This window comes from Impatiens glandulifera, unplaced genomic scaffold, assembly GCF_907164915.1.
Source record: "Impatiens glandulifera unplaced genomic scaffold, dImpGla2.1, whole genome shotgun sequence".
Taxonomy (NCBI): domain Eukaryota; kingdom Viridiplantae; phylum Streptophyta; class Magnoliopsida; order Ericales; family Balsaminaceae; genus Impatiens; species Impatiens glandulifera.
In genome coordinates this window covers 133627-144486 of record NW_025919114.1, presented here as the reverse complement: position 1 = coordinate 144486, position 10860 = coordinate 133627, and positions in this window count along the sequence as shown.

Sequence of the window (10860 nt, the reverse complement as noted above, 5' to 3'; positions counted from 1 at the left end):
ATTATAAGTGGGCTTATCATTCAAAATATTATATATATTAAAGATCCAGATCCAGTCCTTCCTTCGACCCAACACCCCAGATGCAGTAAAAGGGCCATTTTTCTTCCGCTTATACTCTAGAGTGTCTTCAAACAACCAAGCCTAGTCCTTTTTCCGAACCAGCAATACATGTGCAACAACATAACCATGTCTTCTAATTACCTTCCTTGCTGGTAGTGTGTTGTTGGTTTGCTGGAATAGCTCATTAAACCCTTTGATTATGTGCTAGAAATTTTCAGAAGTGTCTTCAAAAAAAATGAAACAATTTTGAATTCGTTCTTACTCTTTATTTGTACCATGGAAGCAACATTATAATTTTCCAAGGTCTTTTCTAGTAGGTTGCCTTGTTGACCTGTCTTGGACCATGTCTTCTAATTGACCTGCGACCGAGGGGTACCCTGTTGGACCATGAATGTGTGTAAAGAAATGACATGTTTGTCCCCTGTCTCAAGTAGCAAAGGTGAGTCATAAAAACCTGATTCTTGGACGGGTTCATGGACTTCTTGGACTTCTTGGACTTCTTGCTGATTAGTCGAGCCCATGAATATTTTGGATTTGTATCTATGATTGGGCTCCCATTTTTCATTTCAAGTATAACACAAGTCTTCCTTGGGATCAATTTTCCGATTTGTGCTTGGCCAGTCCGTGTTAACATTGCATGGTTTGGACAGTAACAACGGTTTAGCGCTGTACAAGGCCCTGCAACTCATTAAGAACCCGTAAGTTGCTTTTTGGGCAGCACTGATCTGTTTCAAGTTCATGCGTTGTCTCATGGGAGACTGAATCGCATCAAGAGATCTCTCTTGAATACATCCCACGTCAAGGCTTCCATATGGTTGCAGTTCTGCAAATATGAGTCATGCCACGTTCTTACCTCTTTTGAAAAGTGAGTACGAACAATGTCCAGTTTCGAGGCATCATTCGTCTTGCCCACCTTAAAGACTTGCTCGACAAATATGAGCCAACCCTCCAAATTAGTCCCATCAAATTCAGGAATATTTGTGAGCAGGGTTGGAGGAAGGTAGTGTTGGCCATATTGGAAGGGCCTGTTCAGAGGAGGACCGTAGAAAAAAACATCAACATAGGGTCAGGTGTGGGTATCTTGGCCATTATTAAACGCACAACTTTCAATGGTTGTCAAACTTTTTTCAGCGGCATTGAACCTTCTATGCATATTTGGATGAAAGGCATTGTGCACAGCAACTTGTTCGGTCATGTGCTGTTGCAGAGAAGCTTTCATGGAGGAATATTGTTGGGTCAGGCCTTCGAGTAAGGTCTTAAGAGCATCCATCTTTGTTTGCTATCGGATTTCTTTCATTTGAGGATCGTCTTGCTATGATACCAAGAATGTTACGACTTGTTTCGTAAGGTGTGTTTATGGGTTCTTGATTTCAAGAATCAACTTCTTGATCTCTAGTATTGCAAAGGGCAGTGGAAGGTTTTGTAATAGAGAATTTGGGTTGAGGGGATAGAAGAACCAAGGGTCAGATAAGAAATATTGTTGGTCTATACCAAACCGTCAAAAATAAATAATCAAAACATAATAGACAAATGGGGGGTGAAGAAGTGAAGAACTTTCACAAGTAATTTCATATATTCATTATTTCATTCATGGATCCTTGAGGAAGAAAGATCAGCCTTATATAGTTGCGGTCTTGCCCCAAAAAATTCGGTTACAACTACTTAGAAAATAGCAGAATTCGGATTGTAAACATAAAGGGAAAGGAAAACAAAATTATTAAACAAAAAACAGAAACTAGCACATGTGCACAATAGGACCGAGAAAGGGTGCTGGAATTATTCTAGGACCGATGCATTAATTTGGAGACCTTAACACATAACCATTAACTTACGGTCGGGTTGAAATTTAAATGATCAACCCGAATCATTTTGTCTAAACAAAGATACAAATCACTCACAACGCTCGACCCGCTAATCCTTGCAATATATATATATATATATATATATATATTCATTTATTTGGAGTTTACAAATCTTCTAACACATGTAACCATTTCATAGTTTTCTTCGTTCCTAATGCAGTTGTTAACACATCTTTCATTCCACATGATTTGATCTCTCCTTTGACCTACTTTTCTAACAAATCATTATATAATCTATTGATATATAATAAATCAATCCACAAACTCTAATTTTATTTATTCAAGTAATATAGAGATTATATCAAAGTAAATACTTATAATTTTTTGAACAACTTCTACTATCACTATATTGGTTATATCGCCATATTTATCCTCACGGGCTTTACGTCAAAGCACTGATCAATTAACTTCTTTATTGTTTGTTAGCAATTGTTTTTTCTCTCCCTACAATTTCAAAATTGATATGTTTACACACATGAATTACTTGCTAAAATGGAAAATTATATGTTTACTACTTCGGTCTCCAAACCAATGTAACCCTTGCAGACATTCTGTGATATATTTACAATGCACTATCTATTAGTAGATCTGAAAACAGATCATCACTCATTTCATGTCTTGCTTAGGTATTGTATAGTTTTATAAGTGCACTCAACTCGTATAACATTGACATCCCTTATTCAAAAATTTCATAAACGCTTATGGGTTTTTTGTATAGGTATCATATGTTGTCTCACATATATTAATGGTTTCAAAGTTGTCATAATAATTATCAGTTGGCTCCTATTGACACTAAAATGTACTCTATCTTTTCGACAGGCTCACCATGCCAAACCTTATAAAGTTGCACTAAAATGAACTAAATCGGTCCTTTTCAAAGATTAATACATTTACAGCAATGACAATACATTAAATTTTGGTCCATATTAAGATTCTATAAACAACCTCTAATGATACATTTGGAGGAATGTCTATACAATAAAGGAAATTGTTTTATCAAATAATTGACTGATATTTTATCTTTAGTGATGGTGATATTGTTCAATATGTAATTGTGCATATATTCTTAATTTTGTTATTGTTCAATAATAATTGGGATAAGTTTGAATATTTTTACAATTTCTTATATTGCCCTGATAAGTGTGGTTTATTCTCTTTGAGAGAGATGAGATGTTTAAGATATATTCTTCTTCAGCGGGTTTTACATATATGGAAGTTGAATACTATTTTATCGATTTTATCGAAATTTAAAAAAAGTGGATCATAAATTCTAATGGTTAAATTTGGAAAGTTATGTGACCATAAACGGGTGATTAACCGTTATTATTCTAACATAAATATGTACCTTTCAAACCTCCAAAATTCGGTCCGACCAGACAGTGTTTCCGAAAATCTAATCCAAAAATTTCCGATTGGAAATATTACTCTTTCTATCCCTGATCTAGACAAAAAAATTAATGAGCTAGGGTTTCTTCCTAGTTAACTTTCTAATCATCAGAGTCACATTGATATATTTCTTCATCAACCAACCTTGTTAGTTCTGATTATCAGATCTTCTAAGAATAATTATAAAGAAAGAAAATGTAGGAAAAACTAGGAAGGACAATAATATTTGATGAAGAGGAAAAGTTATAAGAGTCTTAAGTGTTATATATCAACATTTATAAACAACCTTTATAAAAGAGTAATTAGCCTAGAAACCCTAAAATAATTATACATACAAGCCCAAGCCCATTAATAATTAAATAAGCCTTAATTACATAAAAGAAAATAAAGACCCACAACTTTTAATTTGCTAACAATCAATGCTTACAATCTGACTCGTAAACATGATTTGGTTTGAGATTCTTCACGCATAGTAGCTCTTGCATTTCCACAAATTTGACTCTTGTGAGCGCCTTGGTGAGAATGTTTGTATGTTGATCATTGGTGCTTTGAAACACTACGATGATCTGTCGATTTTCGACATATTCACAAATGAAATGGAACCGAGTGTCAATGTGTTTGATGTGTCTATGGAACACCGGGTTCTTCATTAAAGCTATTGCGGACTTGTTGGCAACATAGAAGGCTATCGGCATCGGCTTACATCCAAGTACCTTGCTCAATAAGTGTCTCATTAAAAGTCCTTGACACGATATTGCAGTAGATTCCATAAACTCCGCCTCACATGAAGATAAAGCAACAGTTCGATGCTTCTAAGATTGTTAGGTGATCAGATTCCTGTTGAGATAAAATATCATCCCTTCGGTACTTTTTTCTTCTGTGTCACTGGCTAGGTCAACGAGTTTTTCATCTTCTTGTCCTCTTCTGAACTAAATCTCATAGCTCATCATTTCCTACACATAACGAAGAATGTGTTTTACTGCATGTTAGTGTAGAGTGGTAGATTGCTTCATGTATTGACTCATTATGCCAACTACATAAGAGATATCGGGTTGAATGTGCGTCAAGTACTTGAGACACCCGACGATACGTCTATACTCCTTCGAATCCGTTAAGCTTCCTTCCACATCCTTTCTAAGCTACAAATTTGGTTCCATCGGATACTTGCTCGAGTTGTAATCCTCCATTTCAAACTGTTTCAACACTTTCTTTGCATAAATTGTCTGCTTCACCTCGATGATATCTTTCTTCTTGTGCACCTCGATACGAAGGTAGTATGAGAGTAGCCCGAGATCACTCAGCATGAACTCCTTCATCATCTATTTTTTGAACTCCTCGACGTCTTTGATGCTTGATCTTGTCATGATCAAGTCGTCGACATATAAATCAATAATGAGTACTTCTTCTCCATAGTTTCTCTTGTACACAACCTGTTCTTGAGAATATTTTACGAAGCCTAGACTTATAATTCTCTTGTTGAGTCATGTGTTCCATGCCCTTGGTGCTAGACGTAGTCCATAGAGAGCCTTGTATAACTTGTACACCTTGTGCTCTTTATTTTTGATGATAAAGCCTTCAGGTTGAGTGACGTAGTCTTCTTATTTGATGTCACCAATAAGAAATATTGATTTTACATCCAAGTGGTGGATCTTCCATCCACGATGATCTATGATGACAAGAATTAGTCTAACTATTTCAAGTTTCACCACCGGTGCAAATATCTCCTCAAAGTCAATGTGTTGCTTCTTCACATAACTTTTCGCTACCAATCTCGCTTTGTGCTTGAGGATGTTGCCTTCTCTTTCTCTTTTCAACTTGAATACCCACTTTAACCCGATGGTCTTGTGAAGGGGTGGTAATTTAGTGAGCTCCCATGTCTTATTCTTCTTAATGGACTCGAGCTCTTTCTTCATGGCCACATTCCAAGGCTCTTCATGACCTCATTCTTGAGAAACAAAAATTCATCAAGATCAATCTCTACCAATTGTGCATCCGTGTAGACATCTCGTAGGATTCTTAACTCAACGAATTTTAGTACGAGTTTTTTGTTGTCATTGCATCACTTCCACTTCTTCCCCTCATCGCACAACATCTCTACTCATATGGTTTTCCCACAAACTAGATCAAGAAACCCGTGCGCCTTGCTTTCGTCTTCGAACTTTACATTTATGGTTATCTTCTCCTTTAGCTAATTAAGCTTCTCTCGATGGCTCATCATATGGTTATTTGCTCCATTGTAATGGTACTACACGTTAGTGTGATTATACTCATCGCCACTTACAAGGAGTTTCTCCATGACTCTGTCTTCATTGAGCAATACCATCTCTTGTTCCTTCTTGGACGGTTCTTGAACGAACTCTTCAAGGTTTATCTCCTCGTCTTCGAGCAAATAATTCTTCACTTCTTCAAGAAACATTAATGGTGGCTCCTCGTCATAGTCGTGCCTTTTATTGGGGCACTCGGACACATAGTGCCCGTACTTTTGGCAAGCATAACACTTCATTGTGCTTTAGTCTTTGTTGGGCTTGGTGTTTTCTTGATGAAGTGAGTTTTCTGCACAACCTATCCCTTGACCTTTCACTCTTCTATGACCTAGGTTATCTCCACCATTGTCGATGCGACTCGACAATCTAGAAGAAAAATTGGCTTCTCCATTTTTCTTCATTCATGACATCCATTAATCATGACTAAGAAATATGTGCTCCTCCTCTTTGTCTTCGTAGCCGCGAAGTATCTCCTCGTGAACTTTGAGATGACCGACGATCTCCTCGACGGTCATATTCTTGAGGCCACCAAATTGCTCGATCGCGGTAATGATCTGCATGTATGTTTGTGGTACAACTTTAAGGAACTTTTAGACGAAGAATATCTCCTCCACCTTCTCTCCTAAAGAGCAGATATCAGTCACGATGGATGTCAATTTCATGGCGAAATTATCCACTAATTCCATGTTCTTCATGCGAATCGCCTCAAAGTGTGTCTTCGAGATTTGCACTTTTGCCTCCTTAACTCACTCCACTCCAACATGTATCGTCTTTAGTGTCTCTCTTGCTAGCTTGGAAAAATCCATCTCGACCATCATGAGAAGGACATCCTTGAGAAGCGCTTGATAGATGGCGGTGAAAGCTATTTTATCCTTCCATTCGTCAATCTTGTCAAGAAAAAAAGCTTCTCACACTCCTTGTGCTTGTAAGTTTACCCTTATCTTTAACGCCCACACTAAGTAGTTAATCTTCGTGAGTAACGGATAGGAGAGCGTCATGTTCCCTTCTCTTCTGATCTTCATTATCGTCGCATCTATAATTAATCCTATCAACGATATGTTTTTCAAATAGGCTCTAGTACCAAATGTTGGTTTAAATTATCGGATCTTGTAAAAATTATAAATCATACTACGAAGGATAGAGTCGACTCTAATACATCAACTATCAATCTACAGACATACTCGCAAAGAAAGAACCTACCCTCGGGGCAGTCTAAGCTGAGAGAGATGTATTAACTGTCTAATCAAGAAAGTGAACAACCCGTTCAGATATTCACGACCAACAAGTAACTGTTCATATGTTATGATATGAATATACCACAAAAATTCGCAAAAATACTTAAAAAGGAGGATGGCAAGACGATGTAATGTGGGATCCACTCAAGGACCTACTGGTTTAGGTAAATATATAATGTATTCCCCGATTGGGGAAGTCATTTTTAGGGTTCGATAAATTTCTACCTCTCTATCTCGGATGTGTTTGGATTTTTCAAAACTCCATGGACATGCAGAAATATGAAGAAAAAAAACATTAAAAAAATTGGAAAGCCAATAAGATTTGTTGAAGAAGAAAAATTTTAAGAGTCTTAAGTGTTATATATAAACATTTATAAACAACACTTATAAAGGAGTAAATTATTCTAGAAACCCTAAAATACTTATATAAACAAGCCCAAGCTCAATAATAATTAAATAAGTCCTAATTGCATAAAAGACAATAAAGACCCACAACTTTCAATTTGCTCACAATTAATGCTTAGACTCACACAAATGTTACATTTTCTCATTCCCCGATCTAGACTTAAAATTTTTCTAAGCTAAAGTTTCTTCTTAGTAAACTTTCTGATCATCGGAGCTGGTGATATATTTCTCCATCAACAGACCTCTGCAACTGCAATTGTACGTGCGTCATTTCTCTCTATATATAATCTGATTCTTTTTTTCTTGGTTTGGAGTAAAGAAATTAATAGCGGTTTGAATGTGTTTTTTGGTGTTGATGTTTTTTTAATTTGAGTTACAGAGATATAGACTTTTTATATGGCAAAATAAATTAGAAAAAAGGTCCGCCGAGTGGAAACTATATATATCTGCTCGGTGTGGAAAATAGCTGGTTGCAGCCATGTTTAGAGAGGGAAGGAAGACAAATTCTTCTTTCTCAAAACTCATATTTGAGCCTTGTACCCTTTTTTACTTTTAGATTGTTTTTATGTTTGATAATCCAATTTGAAAATTGAGTTATTTAATTTTTAGCAATTTCCAGGTAAATAATGTTAATATTTGTCTAATTATGAAAGATGATTTGTGTCTAACTATTGATTAAAATGAGAGTGTATTTATTATGCCACAAAGTTGCTGTATTTTTTTTTTTTATTTGTAGATGACACCTTTAATCAAAAGGAATTCAACTTGCAATAAAAGTTAGAGATGATAATTAAAGATATGTGATAGTTAAGATGATAGCTATAAGCTAAGACAAATTTTTAAGAGGTTTCAATCACAATTTATATACTATAATAAATAAATTAAAATTCGGTCATTGTTTGACCACGGTTTTCAAAATCTTGAATTCTTTTCAGAAAACTTATCAGTTTAATATTTAAGGGGTTATTATATAATGTTGAGTTGGTTATTTCTTTGTTTCAAAATAAATATGGACATTTTCATTTATATTGGCTTGAATATGTTTACGACACTCTTATTTGATCAAATATGAAGATATACTATAGTAAAACATAATGAACTTGTATTTTATTGGGTAAATATAAAGTAAAGAGAATTAACATTATTTGGCAGTCTTTAGAAGTTTTTAATACTATATTTTAATGTGTTAAAATTTTGAAGACGAAGATGAATTTAAAATACAAATTATTTAAGTTGTTATTCAAACAAATACATATCTCCCTTATATGGAAGTTTCATTACTAACTACAAATAATAAAACTAACTAATAATTATTACAACTAATGAGTAGGTTTAATTACTAACTAATTAACAGTTTATTAAACTCTTAATTATTATTTTTACAACCTCCCCTCAAAGAGAAACGTAGTAGAAGCAAAGTTTCACATTGACAAAGCAAGTCGATGAAATATCAAGGTATGATCATGCAGCCATTGTCTTCAGCAAGCTTATTTTTTTTAGATATCCAATTTAGACATCCGAGCAAACCAATTCAGCAAACTCAATTTTTTTAGCTATCTAACATAAATAGTCCATTTTTTTCAGCTACTAGTTTTCAACCTTTGTAGCTTTAGTTTTTTTCTTTATAAAGAAGCCAATTTAGCATTATTTTTGGAATGACGAATCCTATCGACAAACCTCATTTCTTTTCGGTGATTACAAGAAAATCTTTCTCCACCACATGAAAAATATCAAAATTTCATTTGATCCGACAAAACCTTCATTGCACCCGCACACATTTTTCTTTCGTCTTTCTCGTTCTCCTACGAATCTGTCTAATCTGGATGGATTAAACATAGCATGTTCTTTTCTTCTCCATTTTACTTTGAACCTCACAATAGTAAGCTACCATGGTTCCAACATTTATAAAGTTGCAGGCTTTAGATGATTTTTGATCCATTATTGGATGACTTTGTCCCATAGTCGAAGGACAATCTTTCCAGGTAGCTCTTGTTATCATCATCAACAAACTTTGTAAAGTGTTTTCTAAATATGTTCCCTTGCAAACATAACAGATGGAACAATTAATTCAGGCATCTGATGAGTATAAAGCTCTATCTAGGACTAAAGGCTTTTAGTATTTCCTTGGAGTTATCATACTGTATTGGTGTACCTAAGACCAAAGATGATATTGGTTCTAACCTAGATGGAGTATCTCATGATGTAAGGTATACCTTATTTTATAGTAAACTATAACCCTTTTGGATTAACATTCTTTAGAATTGCAAGAAAAGATCGGGCTTATTTAGAGACAAGATCGTAAGGCTCAAAATCTTGACATCCGGTTCAAAAACCTCTCTCACAGCATCAAAATCTACACTCCCGAGGAGCTTCTTTTTCCACCTTTTTAAGATTTCATAATCCTTATCCTTCTAGAGCTGCTCTTTGATGCTGTAATTATGCCACAATTCAAGTCGATCCTCTTCTTTGTTCTCGGTTGCATCTCCATCAACATTATGCTTACTGCGTGAGGATGAGGTTGATTTAAACGCAGTTGCGTAAGAATTATTATCATTCAATCCCATCTTTGAATCAAATCTTCTTCAAATGGCCAATAACAGTTTGATAAATGGCGGAGAGAGTTGTCTGTGATGATTTGGAGCACGATTTGGAGCACCTGAAACTGTTATCGAATGGCTCTTCTTCCGCTACTCTTCTTTCTTGAGATAATTAAACAAGAATCAATGGAAATTCTATAACTGAGAGGATCATTAATTTATTCAAGAATGTCCAAAGATTCATTGGTCGTCTTCTCTAATTCATCAATTGCTTTGTACTTCTGCTTCATACATCATGAATCCAAATTTATCACCTCTTTATCCTATTCTTCTTCAATAATAATAATAAAACAAAGTTCTCCAATAGTGAATGTTTCCGCCACTAGTGGAGGCAACATAAATTATTCAAGATTCTTAACCTTGGAGGTCTGAAACCATGTTAAAATCTTGAAAAAAATATGAATTAAAAATATAATGTTATTCAATTTGTTATTCAAACAGTTACATATTTCCCTTATAGAAATTTCATTACTAACTAACTACAATTAATAGAACAAACTAACCACTATTACAACTAATTTCTATTTTTAATTAGTAACTAATTAACAGTTTATTAATCAGTTCATTATTATTTTCACATACTCAATTTTTTATTCATAACAAAGGAGAAATTAATGAGGTTATTTTTAATATATCTTTTAATACAATACATATGTGAAACATCAGTTTATTATTTAAGATCTAAGTTTACTATTTTTCAACTGTTGCTAAACTCATATCAAACAAAGTTTCTCAAAATCTATAAATTCAACCGAAAATAGAAACAAATAAAAGTGTAAAAAAATAAAAATATTGATATCATACAAAGTTTCTCAAAATCTATAAATTCAACCGAAAATAGAAACAAATGAAAGTGTAAAAAAATATTGATCATAAGAAGCTAATTGATAAGGAGCACAATATTAGCTTTTAAATTACACGTCCCATTGAGCGAGCATCACGCGACCGAGGAATTCTTCGTCTCGCGACTAAGACCCGTTCATTCGCCCACGAGGCGTTCCGACCTGACCTGACCTCAGAGCCAATTTGATGCGTTAAAGGCTTTATATGT